Here is a 17,815-nt window from a genome sequence, read left to right on the forward strand (position 1 = left end):
ACTAACATAAACGTAGGACTAACTCTTGAACGTGGCTGTCAAGGCACCACACTTCAGTAGAGGTTGGAGGATAATGACGTTTACGTGTTACTGTTCAAATGAACACATATAATTGTTTTATCACAAACTAACACTATGTTAAGTTGTAGAATGCAACATTTCTTCTGTGTGAGATTGTGCATTCCCGCTTGCCAGCTATAAAGACCATCTACCAAAAACCGGGGCCACTGCAGTTTCCAATGGAAACATAATATTGAGAAAGGGGGACAGTGCACCAAAAACCGGGACAGTCCTGACCTACCCCGGACGTCTGATCACCTGGTCTGTATATAACACTGCACAGTACCGTGTCAATGCGTGTGTTTCCCTCAGGAATAAACTCCCTTTGCCGAAACGGATACACCAATTGTTACCCAGACATTAACGTAAAATGCGCCAAACGTCGACCTCTTTCTACAGTGTGCCTGCTTCTGCCGCTGCACGAAGCTCTGGCAGCTACCACGACCAAGGCATGCATTCCTCGCTGCTGACACAGCCGCTCTGCAGAGCCAGACATTGCTACACGGTGAAGTACGGGCTACATAGCTCTGGAGATTCCAATCTCGGCCGCCAGAGCCCCAGGAACAGCCGACAGGCCATCCCCCCCCCCCCCCCCCCCACTCGTCTGCCTCCTTAACAACCCCAGGAGAGAAGCAAGCACGAAAGGCATGCGCGTCCTTTACCGTCAGTCACACCACTGCCTTCTGCAAAACGATGACTGATCCAAACATTATTTCACGGCCGGCTCATATTTTGCTTCTGTGAATGTCTGTGGTTGCAAGAGCGCGCGGCATGTCCATCCCAAGCACAACGCTACGGTTGCTTGAACTTGACCTGTCCAAAATAGACGAAGAGATTGTAGCATGAGTACTCTCTATAAAGATAGGCATCGCTTTGCCCTAAAGAAATGAAGGGCCTCATTTATGGAACTGCTGGCATGGTGCAAAGTGACTGTGCTATTCAAAAACACACTTTGCACTGCTCTGTGAATCAGGGCCGTGAACATATGTGTTGGCCAGGGAGCCATTTTGCACCAGTGTAAAGTCACTTTGCACCACAATAAAAGTTCCATGAATTAAGCCCTAAATTGATTCTTAATGAAGAGACATAGAAGCCGAACTAACCAATGAGAGACCAGAATACAGGAGCGTAAGCACACGTTCAAAGCCGTCAAAGTTAGCAAATGATTGGCTGCCCAATAACACCTCTGATTAAAGATCAACACCAAAGGAAGGCCTCAGTTGGGCGCACCGCTGCAATGGGAGGAGAGTGAGAACGGTACAGTGAGCTCACGTAGAGGGCCTTGAAACCAGGAAGGTCTCGAAGAATGGCAGTCACTGAAAAAAAAGAAAACCTGAAAGGTGCTTAAGTGGAAATAGGATCGCAGTGCACTGCCTTGATTCTCTTAAATTCTCGGGAATTACGTCATCTGCCTGTGGAGCAGCACACTTTACTTCTTCCTCTCCGCCCCCCTAATTGTCACCATCATATTCACTCATGTCTGGGCACCAGGGTGTCTCTTTTCCACACAATGAGCAATTCTTCAAGCCTTTGTTGTACGGCTTGCACTCTTTGCCCATTATCTGCTCAATGCACACCTTTGTTCTTGCCACGTGAATCATGGCCTCACACACCAGGCAGCACACACCCTGGATTTCATTTTAGAGTTTCTATTTACAAATGAGAATTGGGCTGCATCCGCTGAAATTCTGAGCTTGTACAGGTGTGATGGGTAGCAGCGCAGGTGGCCCCTGAAGCAGAACACCCACCAAAATCAAACGCTGCCGCTAACACATCAGCGGGGAACAATGACTCATTAAAGATACCAGGGCCCGGTGTGGAAGAGCGCGTGACCAAGAGCAAGGCTTTCCTTCAGAAGTGCTGCAAAGACAAAAATAAATAAACAACACTCCTCAAACAGTTACGAAATAAAGTGGGTTCTCTCCTCACAGATACATGTTGTTCAACAGATACATGAAACAAGCACTGACAAAGCCAACGGTTTTGACTTTTGTGCGGGCATGGGCTAAGCATTTGCCGGGGACTGTCATAATAGTATTACATGGCTGTAAGATGGCAATAGCTAGGAAATGTTGTGATTACCTGGACACATGATAGTAATTATTGGGAAATGCTAATCTAATAACTACACACAAACCAACACTGTTGGCTTAGTCACCTCTTGTTTTTAAGAGGACTCCAGTTCAAAGAACAGCTATAAATCAGGTGGCCTAAGGCACACTTGGTAAAGGCATTTGTATTGCACCAGTAGTGCATTTACAGCTGCAATAAAACAATGAAACCTCAGTAGACTACTTAGAAATAACACTGCCAGGTCAAGGTTCGATTTTAATGCTTGATTTCGCTAGCACAAAGAGATCTCATTTGGATTTGTTTTGTGTGGGGGGCAGGGGGTAGTGGGAAAAATTGGTCATAGAGATTAGCAGGCCTTGGACAGTTAAAGGCTTGGTAAGTAACCAAACAACACCCACAAGCTGTGTATCAATCCTCACACGTCCTCTTCTCCTACCTGCACTCCAAAGCAATGGTTATGGTGTAAAGGCAATGCTTAAACTCCGCCTCATAGCCAACACTAATAATAGCAGGAGTGTGCTATTTTGCAATAACAATCACAAATACAGATTGCCTCGTCTGTATAACGAACAGTGCTGGGAAGATGCCCCCACCCCTATTTTGGATTTTACAAATTGGTTTATTTACTTTTTTGTCTTTGAGTCTTCCATGTCAGGGCAGTTAATTTCTGTATTTACTTTTAAAATTGATTGATATATCAGGTGAATTTACAGATGATATAACCACGAATATTGGACTCAAAGAAGGATGCACCCTTGCCCCATTGCTTTCTAATTTATATGTCTGTAATATGGGCTTGACCATTGAATCTACAAACATTTCCCTCACCACATCAACCGAGCCCCGGTTCCTTGGTTAGAGTATGCCGACGATACCATTCTTCTTGACAAAACTCCCATTGGATTACAGTGGCCATTGGATTCATTAGCAGTATATCCTGAGGCCAATTCTCTTAAAATGAATAGCTCAAAAAACAAAATGATGGTATTTGACAGGAGTTCTAAAAAAAGAAGACATTTGTTTGGACCCTCAATGGTTCTTCCATTGAGATTGTTGATAGCTATATGTGCCCGGATCAATAATAAACCGTCTCTGAATTTCTATGGTGATATTGTGAAGACAAAAATATGGAAACAATGGTTGGTACTAAGACGTTTTATCAACAATAGGGGTGGATACAATATTAAGGGACTAGTCTCCAGTTATCGTACTGTTATTCTACCAGGGATCATTTATGGCTTGGCAGTCCTTCATGAGCCTATGTTAAGGTGGGTAGATATATGTGAGGGTAAAATTCTACTCTCTATTCTCTGAGTGCCCTCCTTAGTCCCGGTGGAGGCATTATGTTGTGAGCTTGGTGTCCCCTCTATTTGCTCCCTGTGGCTTCTTCAATGCTTAAAACTTTTCTTAGATGTTCATACACCCCCTGCCCCGAGTGTGAACAACATTTTTAGTTACCTTGCAAGATTTTATCGACAGACTGGCACTAATCAATTTTTAATTCAATTAAGAGCAACGGCTATTAATCGTTTCTACAAGATTGATGACAAGCTTGATCAATTGATTTTAATGCCTAATCTATGTAATGTTTTCAAGAAGAAAGTTAGTGATTTTGATTTTATATCTAACATTTCCTATGTAAATAAATAGGTAATGTATGAAACCTACAACACTCAGAGATTTCACTGCCATCACCTCCCAAATTATTTGACTGTATTATGCTTGTATAATATTCATAGATGTATCAGATACTTGTGTTTTAACATTCTTCAGTCCAGGGAATATACTGGGTGATGGATCAAAGTGGCAGGCAACAATAGGATCTCCTGTCTTTGTGAAATAGAGCTGCAACTGCCCGAAATGTACTTACCTCATGTCCCCTTCTTATAAATTGTTACATTAGAGCATGGGTGCACAACTTACGGCCTGCGGGCCAGTTGCGGCCCGCCATGCCGTTTTGTCCGGCCCGCCAGCAACAAACACTTTCCTAATGGAGGGCGGCCCACAAGCAGCATCGGGCGCCCTCCATTAGGAAAAGTCTTTGTTGCCTTCCGGGCCGGACAAAACACTGGTCCTCATTGGCACAGGGGACACGCACCACGCAGCTACTACGAGCCACGTAGTGCGTGTGTGCTGCACCAATGGAGGGCCAGTACTACGGCTGGTGTGCTAGTAAGGCTTGATGCCGGAAGGCATATTTCAACCTTGACACGCCCACGCCAGCCGTAGTACCGGACCTCGCCAGTGTTCCAGCTAGCCTACCTTCCAGCACGTCGTCCGGTAAGTACATATTTTTTTGGGAGGCGGGATGTTTGTTTGTGCGTGTGTGTCGGATCTTTGTGCCACTTGTATGTTGAGATGCGGGTGTGGGGTGTGCGTCCGGTCTGCCTGAATGTGTTTGTGTGCAAGTGCAGTGTATGTTGAGATGCAGAGGGGGGTGTGTTTCGGATCTGCCTGAATGTGTTTGTGTGCAAGTGCAATGTGTTGAGATGCGGAGGGGGGTATGTGTCAGGTCTGCCTGAATGTGTTTGTGTGCCAGTTCAGTGTATGTTGAGATGCGGGGTCGGGTGTGTGTCGGGTCTGCCTGAATGTGTTAGTGTGCAAGTGCAGTGTATGTTGAGATGCTGGAGGGCAGGGGGGTGTCGGGTCTGCCTGAATGTTTGTTGTTGTGTGAAAGTGCATGTTGAGATGCGGGTGCGGGGTGTGTGTCGGGTCTGCCTGATGTGTTTGTATGCAAGTGCAGTGTGTGTTGAGTTGTGGGGTTGGGGGGTCCAGGGCTGTATGGGCGCATGCTTGTGAGTTTGTTTGGTGAGTTGGGAGTGGGGGGTTCAGATCTGTATGTATGCATGGTGTATGCTTGTGAGTTTATGTGCTGAGTTGGGGTGGGGGTTCGGGTCTGTATGGTGCATAGTGTATTGGTGTATGCTTGTGAGTTTGCGTGCTGAGTTGGGGGGTGGGGGGTTCGGGTCTGTATGGGTGCATGGTGTATACTTGTTAGTTTGTATGCAGGGTGTGGGGTTTGGAGTCTGTATTAGTATGTATGCATGGTGCATGCTTTGTGGCATCGGGCATAGTGTTTGGTTGGGGGGCGGGAGCCATGGTGTTTGGTTGAGGGGTGGGGGCCATGGGGTATAGTTTTTGGTTGAGGGTGAGGGCCATGGGGCATAGTGTTTGGTTGGGGGAGGGGGCCATGGGGCATAGTGTTTGGTGAACTGTGGGTGCCATGGGGCATAGTGTTTGGTTGGGGGAGGGGGCCAGGGGGCATAGTGTTTGGTGAGGGGTGGGTGCCATGGGACATAGTGTTTGGTGAGGGGTGGGTGTCATCGAGCAAAGTGTTTGGTGAGGGGTGGGTATCATGGGGCATAGTGTTTGGTTGGGGGTGGGGGCCATGGGGCATAGTGTTTGGTTGGGGAGTGGGGGCCATGGGCACAGTGTTTGGTGAGGGGTGGGTGCCATGGGGCATAGTGTTTGGGGAGGGGTGGGTGTCATGGGGCATAGTGTTTGGTTGGGGAGTGGGGGCCATGGGGCATAGTGTTTACTTGAGAGGTGGGTGTCATGGGGCATAGTGTTTGCTTGAGGGGTGGGTATCATGGGGCATATTGTTTGCTTGAGGGGTGGGTGTCATGGGGCATAGTGTTTGGTTGGGGGTGGGGGCCATGGGGCCATGGGGCATAGTGTTTGGTTGGGGAGTGGGGGCCATGGGGCATAGTGTTTACTTGAGGGGTGGGTGTCATGGGGCATATTGTTTGCTTGAGGGGTGGGGTCATGAGGAATAGTGTTTGGTTGGAGTTGTGGGGGCCATGGGGCATAGCGTTTGGTTGGGGGTGAGGGCCATGGGGCATAGTGTTTGGTTGGGGATGGGGCCATGGGGCATAGTGTTTGGTTGAGAGTTGGGGGTCATGGGGCATAGTGTTTGCTTGAGGGGTGGGGGCCATGGGGCAAAGTGTTTGCTTGAGGGGTGGGTGTTATGGGGCATAGTGGTTGCTTGAGGGGTGGGGTCCATAGGGCATAGTGTTTGGTTGGGGTTGGGGGCCATGGGGCATAGTGTTTGGTTGGGGGTGGGGGCCATGGGGCATAGTGTTTGGTTGAGGGGTGGGTGTCATGGGGCATAGTGTTTGCTTGAGGGGTAGGTGTCATGGGGCATAGTGTTTGGTTGAGGGGTGGGTGTCATGGGGCATAGTGTTTGCTTGAGGGGTGGGTGTCATGGGGCATAGTGTTTAGTTGGGGGTGGGGGCCATGGGGCATAGTGTTTGGTCGAGGGGTGGGGGCCATGGGGCATAGTGTTTGCTTGAGAGGTGGGGGCCATGGGGCATAGTGTTTGCTTGAGGGTGGGGACCATGGGGCATAGTGTTTACTTGAGGCGTGGGTGCCATGGGGCATAGTGTTTGGTGAGGGGTGGGTGCCATGGGGCATAGTGTTTGGTGAACGGTGGGTGCCATGGGGCATAGTGTTTGGTGAGGGCTGGGTGCTATGGGGCATAGTGTTTGGTTGGGGATGGGGGCCATGGGGCATAGTGTTTGCTTGAGGGTTGGTTGTCTTGGGGCATAGTGTTTGCTTGAGGGTTAGGTGTCTTGGGGCACAGTGTTTGCTTGAGGGGTGGGTGTCTTGGGGCACAGTGTTTGCTTGAGGGGTGGGTGTCTTAGGGCACAGTGTTTGGTTGAGGGGTGGGGACCATGGGGCATAGTGTCGCACTCCAAGAGTGAACCGAAAAATAAAGCTAAAACAGGCACAGTTAGGAGATGTACATCCTTTGCTTTTTGTGGAAACCTGATTCAACGAAGGCCATACTCCTCTTGGGCAACCCGAACAGCAAAGTATAGCAGTCCAAAATAATGGAATGTCCAAACAAGGGTGAATAAAATATATATAATTGAATTAAACAGACGATATGCAATAACTAAATAGAAATAAAAGATAACAATGGAAAATGTGTAGTACAAAATGTAAGTTCGAAATACAAATAAAAATCATTATACCTCAAAAAAGTATTCTTTTTCCATGTGTTTAATAGAAATTGGGGGTTGAAAAAGCCTCCTGCCACGCCACGCCCCACTGCGCCTACTGCCCCACCCACATTTACTTTTCGCCCACTATAGCCATCATGTAAGGTACTTTCAGCCATCTGTCAAAATCAATTGTGCACCCCTGCATTAGAGGCTACCGTGGGCTTGTTTCTGACATCAGATATATTGAAGGTGAACAATTCTGAGTATGATGTATGGGGGCCAAAACTATTGTTTCTTCTGCAGCAGCATATTATGCGTGGAAAGAAGCTTTGTGTGCCATTTTTCTCCCAATTTTATCTCTTAATGTTTACATTATATTTGTTAATATTACTTATTGAAGTCAGTAGCAAAAATCCATACAATTGATATGAGTATTCGTAATGCTTTATATTATTGAATGATGTTTGAATTGTATTCTTTAATCAATTAAATGTGCAAAAGTTTTGTATTAACTATATGCACCAAATAACAAATAAAAAATGGGAAAAAAAAGATATTTCTGCAGGAAATAGCCTGAAAGGACAGCCCGTGCAGGGCATTTCATTAGAAAGACTCCATTATTCTATGTGTGCAGTAAATACATTACATACTATATATTAGTCCTTGGGCAACAAGGAAGAAAGATTACCCATGTTATATATGTATGCGATTGACCAACTTAGAGGAAAGAATATTTCAGTAATGTAAAGTAGCTCTGAACTAGAGGTGAACTTCCAATGGCAGCTACTTGGTGGCGCTGTGGCATGTGTGGCTTGGCTTGGCTTAAATGATTTATTCTGTTTTCACGTTTCAGGGCAAAGGTTTTTTTTTCAAACTTTTTTTTCAAACCTAAACCCACCATAACTTTGCTGGTGCTTGCTGAACATGCTGGAATGGTCCAAACATAAAGCTGTCAGATGATACTGTACTAATCCTCATTAATTAGGCTTAAAACAGGGATGTGTCTAGCTGCATGTTTGAAAACTATCTATGTTGAGTTCATTAAGCTGTGCAAAAAATAGCAGTGCCCTTTAAGAGAAATACAATGTTCTCAAGCTGAAGCATTGGATTTGGGCCAATGTATATACCCACAATGCATTGCTCTTGTGGCTCGGAACTAGAGGTGAATTTCCAGTGATGGCTACTGGGTGGCGCTGTACATATGCGACTTGGCTGAAAAGACATATTCGTCTTCCACATTTCAGGTGGAAGAGTTTTTTTCAAGCCTTTTTTAAACCCACCACAAATTTCTTTGTGTTTGCTAATTGTGCCCCAATGCTCCGACAACAAAGCTGTTACACTATACTCTACTGACGATCCCTAAGAAGGGTGAAACCTGGCATGCAGTTGTATGCAGCTTTGAGAACTATCTTTCCTTGGTTGATTAAGCTTTGTATTAAATAGCAGTGCCCTGAAAGGCAAAGACAATTTCCTGGAGTAACAGGCTTGCATTTGAGCTAATGTGCATGCCCACAATGCTTTTCTCATGTGGCTCAGAAATGAAGGTGAACTTCCATTGATGAACACTGGGTGGTGCTGGTGCATGTGCGACTTCACTGTCATTAGTATTCCCCTTTCACAGTAAAATATGAGAAAGAATATAAGAAATAACTACTTTAAAAATGTCAACAGTCAACAATATGCTATCAAAATCCTGAAATCATTTCTATACAATGTTCTGGGGATACCAAACATGCAGATTTCATTGTGCAGAGACAAAGGTAAAGGGTGGTTGATGTGATGATGTGCGTCGAAGTAGGGATATTTGTCAGAAACAGAAGTCTGACCTCATTGGTAACTTTGCAGAACACAATGGGTGATTTAAGTTTTCAATATCTTAATTTTTAAAACTTTATAAAGGAAAGGCATTCAATTGAGTGAGCTTGATATGAATTGCAAAATTACAGACTTTTAGCCTTAATCGATGTAGGTTGTAAGATGTATGCTCCCCTGCTCTTAAAAGACTTCCATAAATGGTAAATCTAACTGCTTATCCAAATTTCAGGCTGGATTCCGGGATCAACTGGGCACCTCTTTAAATGGCCTAATTCTGTCTTTATTACAAGCTATGACCATAAAAAATTGTTCATCAATTTATTTGGCAAGTGTTGATCTAGCAGGGGCCTATAAAACAATCAACCGTGATACTGACTGGAAAAAGTTAATGAGATGGAAAATCTATCTTAAAGTCACTAATAATGTTACATTCAGAGACTATGATCCAAATAACACTAACTGCTAAGGATGATTTACCAGGGGAAATTCCTACTGCTCGGGGTATATGCCAGGGTTGTGTGTTGGCCCCGGCCTGTGTAACCTAGGCATAACAGACTTGGCGGAGAGCCTGGTTGGACTTAGATCGCTCCCTCTTAACATAGGAAGAACTGAAATACACTGATTGGCTTTTGCTGAGGATATGATGGTACTTGATCAGACACCAGTGAGTTTACAGTGAAGCCTAGATGGACTCGTGGAATATACACAGAAGAACAATTTAACCATGAATACAAATAAATTAATAATATAATACTCTTTGTGGAGCTCAATACAAACGAGTTTAAACTGGTATATGGAGGAAACCCCAGCAAAAAGTTATGAGAGAATGACGGTTTCTGAGATTTTCTATATCGTCAAAACCTCACAAGGGGTTTTTAAAAAATAATTTAAGAGTTAAGTTAGTTCCTTATAGAGCACAGATAAAACAAAATGAAAACTGCGGGATTGTAGTTTTTGGGGCTCACTAAGTGTTTCCCGGTATTCTGAAGGTAATCCTAGTGGGACGCCGGGAAACTACTGTACTTTCTCTGCCGCCAGATATCCCGTTATTACCAGGATATTACAGGCTGCAGAGAAGCTGGTAACTCCCCATTCCATGGCGTCCAATAGGATGGGGTTGCCTAAATCACTGGCACTGTTAGTACTAGTGCCGGTAATTCAGGCATTTATCTGCCGGTAGGGGCGCGATCTACTGGCAGATCAGGCCTGCCAGTAGATCGGAGCCCCTACTGGCAGGCTTGAAGTTTGCCGATCTGGAAATGTATCAGTATACGTTCTTACCTGTGCTTTATTTCCAGACCGGCACACTTGTAATGAGCCCCATATTCTTACCCAAGTACTAAACTTCTAGAGGCAAAACACGGTCCCAAGTCTGATTTATGGTCTAGAATCTCACCCCAATGTCGATTATCCAGCTCTCGACAGAGCAGAAGGTCTTACTTGGAAAGCAACCTTATCAGTACCCCAAGGTGTACTGACTGCTGTAATAAGACATTAATTGGGATTGGCATACCTGAAAGCAACGGTAATTTGGGGGGCACTTGAGTTGTATACTAAGATTTTAGGCCCTCCTAGAGACTCGATATTTAGTGTTATAGCTGAGATTCACATATGCATGGTGACTGAACCACTAGTGGATTGGACACTGAGAAGTGACAACAAGGGCTTTGGATGTCAATGCGTCTCTTTTAGTAAACACACCGAGTATAGTAAAAAAGAAACTACTGCAGGATGATTGGGAGAGGACACTAAGTAAAGTACAATCCTACAAACTATATGGAGACTGTGCTACCGATGGGGTAAGCCTAGGATCAACAATTTGGTATTTGATCCAGTTCCCTTGCCCAAGAATAAGGAATACATTTTTAAGATTCTGAACAAACAAATTATGAGTATTAGAGTGGATAATCAACAAGACTATATGATGTGTAGGTTCTATGAGTCAGCAAAATGAATTAAGTCTTTAAAACATTTTGTAGTGGAATGACCTACGTTGGTCGATCTACGGCTGAAATAATGTTTACGATTCGTCCGCGATGTAAACAGGTTGCTAATAGATGCCTTGTGATCTCAAATTCAGGGAGGTTACTCTGTCACATTGATAATTGCAATAAGTACATTCTTTGATTACATTTTTTAGATTACATATTCAGATGACATTTTTTGATGAATTTTGGGGAAAATGAACTGTTAAAATGGTAACATTGTTATTTTATTGTGATTCAAAAGAAATTTAGATGGGTGTTAGGAAATCTGTTATTTAATATTTGCACCCGTCCCTTGTGAAGTGGTATAGGCCAGTTCCAGTCTCCCCTTGACTGCACTAGCAATACGGGCACATTCCTAGCAGGATTTATAAACGAATGGTTCTTCTGAAATTATGGAAACGTAGTATGTTCACAAATTCATATGGCATTCGACTGATGCTTGCTTGGTAAATTTCAGGTTTTATTTTTTTTGACCATACAAAAAAAGTGTGTATTGTTGGTTGCATTGACCTTGGATTAGTGCTAATACGTTCTCTGTTACTGAGAGATAACCTTGCTATGAGGTGACAGGAAGTTTTGCACTTGTTTTTAGGTTCAGCATTTAGTACCTTAGATGCCTGTTGGAGGACCCTTCCACCCCGCCAAACTTCATACCCAAAGGGGTTGGCTATGATTTGCTATATTTAATGTTCTGATGAAACACTTCACCTAACAGGTGGCGGACAGGCTGAGCCCGGGAAGGACAAGTTGGGCTTGATTAAAGAATAGCTAACACGAAGAGACCAGCACAAAGGAGTGGCATAGTCAGTCATAAGCAGCCATTTTAGGGATAGCTACTTACGTGCACCTGGGCGTGGGGATGAGGAGGTGTACCTAAGTAGACTTTGGGGGGATCTGGATTTTGCTCCAAAGTATGGGTGCGGCAGCTCAGAGTTATCTGTAATGTTATAGTTGTTGCCAGTTCTTCTTGGTTATGTCTGCAATCGCTAGAAGTCGCATCATTGGATTTTACCTGCATGCATTACCGATTTATAGTTCACACTAGGATATCGATTACACCTTTTTTATTTTACAGCATTGATTCTCTCTTTTAGGGAATGTCAATGAACTCATCAGAGCAACAAGGGCGTGTCAAGGATAGAACACCCTGATGATGACAACTCTTGTGGTCAATCTATAAATAAAAGTACCTTGATTGACTGGCGACCAGCCCTTTAAACAGCTGGAAAGCTCCTGTCGGGGCATGCTGTACGGGAAAAACTCCCAATGGATGCCACTAAAGTTGGCAATCTTTTGGTAGAGTTGGAGAACTGGAAGCACCTAGTCAGCTGGCGGCTAATTTGCCATGGTCAATGATGCCTTCACATCTTTCGATGCAGAAGCTTCAAAGTGCATTGTTCGGAACATGAACACTTTTTGCTTAGGGTCTCATTATAACTTGCGTGGAATGGGTTTTAACGGCGCCGGTAATGGTGCTGGCGCCGTTAAACCCACTCCGCACTATTACGAGGTCCCCTCGCGGGACCCGCTCTGGATGTCTGGTTTTTCCAGACGTCCATAGCTTGTCTCGCGAGGGGACCAGGGAGCTAACAACGGGCCAGTTCGTAATGGGCCGTCGTTAGCTACCTCCCCATTCCCATCGAGCCCTATGAAGGCTCGAATGGGAATGGGGAAGGACCGGGCCCGGGTTCCCTGAAGGAGGAAATACCAGGCCCTCCATACTCGGAATGGCCCGGTATTTCCCCATTCATGGAACCCAGACCCGGACACGATTTTGGAGGCAGCCATGCCCTTAGTAAGGGCATGGCTACCTCCAGAGTCGTAATGAGGCCCTTAGTATTTGAGGCACAAGTTTCCCTTAGCGAGAGGTGAGGACAGGCTCCGAAAGACATCAACCGCTGTGAAATCTGGCCAGATGCTGCTGTCAGCCCTTTTGGTTGAGCACCAACTCGCCCTCAGATTACCATCATTATTTCGTCAGAGTGCTATTTCTTGGTGAAACTTCAGAGATATTCAAAGGATCTGTGACAAGGTGCACCCCCAGTTCGCATAGGTTGTCTCACATCTCTGATTCAATGACAGCATGCACCCCACCCTCTGGCAGTGGGAAAGGTTTCTTCTCATTGCTAAGCCCTGTGGCTCAGGAACTGTCGCCAACAAACACTTGAATGAAATAAGAGGGGTTTCCAAGGATTCCTGTGTAGCCTTGGAACTAGTTAAGCATTTGGTTGGTTTACATGAATGGATTACACAGTAAAGGAACGAGTCCACTCCCTCCCTCCATTGTTACTGACCAATAACATATTTGCCCCAGAAAAGTGGACAGACGTTCAAGGCTTGCAGAGAAAAGCCCACAGCTGAAGACATTCATCGAAATAACTGTTTGACTCCTATTCAGACAATTGTTTCCAGTTGACACCATCAGTAGACTTGGTTTGTCATCCCAGATGCTGCCTCTTATATGGACACAGCAACAGTAAGTTAGGACATTTTGACACCATTAAGGGGCTCCCTTTCCCTTTGCTGTAATGCCGCTAAAGGGAGAGAGAGAAGGACAATGCTGTACAGGATTGTCATAGGGTGTCCAAGTGCCTTCAACATGCTCAATGTTCCAGTCCTGACAGGAAACCATGAGCCTGGAGCAGAGAGTGGGCTAACGAGGAAGATGTCCAGCTGCATTTCCTAAGCAGCAACGCGCAGATGCCCAGCGCCTACAAGTTTGCTGTCCAAGCCCAGTGTATTGCCCTGGAAAAGGGCACCGTGAGGGTAGAAGAAGGTACTGGTTGCCACCCATCTCACTGTAGACTCATCCTACAAAAATACAAAGAATCACTCGACCCTAGCCATAGAAAGTGGCTTGTACACATTCCTTGTATTTGCAGGTGGCATGCTACTAAAAATGTCCGAAAAACGATTGAATAATTTACATGACAAAATGATAATACGTTTGGGTGTTTTGTTTTAATGTATCCAGTGTACTAGTCCAAGCATGATGGTGATCTCTCAAATGGTTGAAAAAATGTGCTAACTTAATAAGAGTACTTCTAAATTATCTTTGTATATGATTGCCATGACAAAAAAAGGTATGTGGGGCTTATGAATATTGCAATTTACGGCCACATAAGGGGAATTACTTAATGGCCAAACCCTAATTTGAAAGTCTGGGATTAATACATGCTATTAGCATATGGCGTTCATAATTGGCCTGCGTCCAGCGAATAGGATTTCATGAAATGCAGTCAATATCTACTGGTGATATGTCTGTTTGTTTTCCCTCAAATGTTTAAAAATATGTGAAAATGTTTATTAACAAACAGTCCGTACTCTCCTCTCCCTGAACACGTGATATTAATGACTTTCATTTGTGGGAATAGCTGAATTAAACACTAGTATTCAGGAGTTATTCGCTGAGCCCAGCAAAGGCGACAATCATAAAAGTTTGATCACATCTGAAGGGAGTGGGATTTTCTTCATCTGTTTCAGTTTTTTGTGGACTACATGAAGTTAGTGCATTGTGTTCTCTCAAGCTCCCTGTGGCAGTTGTGAAGCCAGGGTAGCGACTCATATTGGTTTACATTCAGTGGTGTTGAACAAGGTACCAGGTAACATTTTGGGAGGGGAAGTTACACAATTCAAGCACAATAACTGGAAGTAATCTCATGTTTACATGCGTACATGCTTATCATGCTTACACATTGGGGAGTAAATAACTAAATAGGGAAATCAATTGTTAGACTGGTAGGATGTATGTCCCTACCCTTTTCTAAATCTGAGAAGAAAACTCAACAACAAGTAGTGATTGGATTGGTAAATGTTCCCTGTCTGGCCACAGGGAGGGGAGGAAAGGGCTCTGGACGATGTTCACGGAAAATATAAATGGCTATATTCGTGTCTAACAATACATCTGCGGCTCCAGAGCTCGAAGTGAAGTCTGTGACACAATGCAGTCAATTGAAGTCTTTGACATCCTCTCCTCTATTTCCTGGAAGCATTTGTGCATTTGCTAGACTTAAAAACATTCAAAAAGAGCTCAAGTGAAGCCAAGGAGTTTCACTTGAAAAGGTGTGAGAAGACGGCTTCCCTGATTACTAATTGGTTTGCACATTTCTATTGCTGGATTATCAACTTCAGTGCAATAGGAATGGCATGGCAACTAGGAATACTTTTTTTTTATAACCTTGATCAATCAGTCATATCTGAGCGTAGTTTAGCCCTGTGCTGCTTGATGAAAGCGTACTTTTGGCATCTGTGAAGTCTAATGCTGGTGCGATGGTCCTTTCATCGGTCCAAATGTTAAGATACATTTTGCCTATTTGTGTAGTTGCAACGTTATCCAACTTAGACCTTCTTCGAATGGTTAAGTCTGCATGAATCCACTGTGGAAATAGCTATGCTGGCCTACGGGCAAAGTTGGTGGTGGTAACTGTTCAAATGAGGTCTCAAGGTCATTTGGTAGCAGATTGTATTTTGTGAATTCAACTAACTTGGCATTTTCATTGATGTGCAGGAATTTGGATCCATGTGGCAAGGTGGAGCAGTTGTTTGTGAACCTGCTAGATGATTTGGTGGAATTGGAATTGGAATCGTTTATTTATAGCGTGCATAATACCCAAAGGTTTCTAAGTGCGGACCGGGCCTCGAACCTGTGTTGCTCCACGTGGTCTTACTTCCAAGACGATCCCTTGACCAGTTCCAAGACGAGACTTGGAGAACTAGCTTCAGTCTTCCGTCAAAAGGAAGCCTTTAGGATTGTTTTTATCTGGAAAATCTCGTGAATTAGGTAATACGTGAACCTAATAGTCTGGACCATTTTAGGGTGCAGTATTATGCATGTATACTCTTCCTAAAGGAAAACAGGTGTCCTGGTTACATTACTTCTGGTGTGCTGCCCACCCTTACCAGTAGGCGTTGTGAATGATGTCAAGTAGCAGGTATTCTACTTCCCATTAAGCAATCCTACTGTGTTGGCACATTGCCGAACTACTGCCAGTACGTGAACCTTGTTGCATGTTAGTTTGTGCCCAATACCCCAATAAAATCACTTTTAAACAAAAGAAGGCGTGATTTCTCCCGTGAGGGCTGTGATTTATTCTGTGCTTTCCTTATTTCGTTCCACGATATACTCATATATCAACATTTTTGCTGACCAAACTCCACGTTTACCTCACAAACGTTGAGTCAAAGACGTCTAATTGTTGGTGTAATTCCTGTGCATAAGCACCTGTTTTGGGAGGAGCGCGGATCAATGGCTTGCTGGAGAACAGGCAGCTCTTTCAGCTCATCATGCACTTTGGGGGGTAGTTTTCAGCTGAGCGCAGAGCAACATGAAAACGTGAAAGCGCCTTTTATGCTTTCACTTTTCTCTACATTGCATTTTAGTGGTTTACCATGGCATAGGAGGGAGCTAACCAGAGTTTGCCTCTCCACTTTCCTTTCCTCCTCCATCTTGTAAGAGCGCACAATTGTACACCTGCCTCAGATTTTCATTCTAATGAAAAACCAATACATTTCAACAGGAGCTCATTTTGCTTATAGTCTTAATTTGATCGTCTTGACCGAGTGCACAAAGCAGTGGATTTCCATAGGAAATCACTGGTTTTATGCCAGAATGAAAATCTCATTCTGGCGTGAAACCAAGTTGTTTTTGAATGAGGAGGGCAAACAGGAGCCGGGAACATAACTACGGTTGCCCCCCCATTTACCCCTTCATACCCTCCACCTTAAAAAAACAATGACAAATTCCCATTGCGTGAATTGAGGCACTCTAACTTAACTGTGTTATAGGTGTCTTTAGCACCTACATTTACACTACGGGGACTTCCAAAATGTGCTCCAATTAAATTGCCATCCCACTTACACCTGTGGTATAGGAGGTGGATTGCATTGGAATCCATTATAAAGCATCATTTGCAGGTGGCCTTTTAATTCTCTCAAAGCAGAGAGTAAAAGATTAGAGTTAACACATTTCATCTCGATTTACCCTTCACAATTACTCTGCGCTATGAGAGTGTTTAACATTGCATGCAGGCGACCCAATAGCGCGTAACAGGGGTGATCTGCAAGTGTATGATAGGTTCTCCAAACTCACAACTATACACCTCGAGCAAATCTATGGGGATTTCTTCTTCTTCTATCCATTCCTAGACAGGCGACACCGCCCCACTCCCTAGGATAAGGGGGTGGTGGAGTCAAGATCCGTTAGATCTGTGCTCTGTCCCTGTCATCGACTTTTGTACCAGTTTGATTCATCGCAATACACACTGATGTGGTCTTTAGAATTTGTATCTATGTATTTGTATTTGTTAAACGTTTTGTGTATGTTTTTTTGTCCAATGTGTGGTCTAAGTTGTTATTTTGCAGATCCTGCTTATTAATAAGATGGTCCATGTGGGTGATTAACGATATTCCCCCAGAAAGGAGCTCGAGAGGGGGGGCACTCCATCCCTACTCCCCCGCTGTCCCAGATAAGCTAGCTGTGAAGAGATGACATGCACACAATTTGCAAACTACAAGAATGCACTGTCCATGGAATACAGTCAGTTACACAGGAGGACTGTGGCTGGAATTCACTTCAAAACGCCAACACAAAAGCCAAATCTATTCTCTATGCTAATACTGGTTTTATGTCTGACAAAACACCAACAGGATTTTATGCTCAACAAGTAAAATATGTTTTTGCTGTTTTGGGACAGCATTTATGGAGTGGGTGAGGGAGCTTTTGCATGAGGTGTGTTAAAGACCCCCACATTCTGATCCTTGGACCGAAGCCCTTTAATGAGGTGGACTCATACGATGACAAGATGACATGTTTTACTGGTCCTGGCTGCTATACTCTCCCACTTATGAATGGACGTTGGGGGACACAGTGACATGTGCAGGTCACCTGAATTTTTGATTCTATTTTTCTCTTAAGCTTTGCAGGCGGTATGAGCA

Source organism: Ambystoma mexicanum, chromosome 6p (assembly GCF_040938575.1).
Source record: "Ambystoma mexicanum isolate Mex_15411 chromosome 6p, UKY_AmexF1_1, whole genome shotgun sequence".
Lineage (NCBI taxonomy): Eukaryota > Metazoa > Chordata > Amphibia > Caudata > Ambystomatidae > Ambystoma > Ambystoma mexicanum.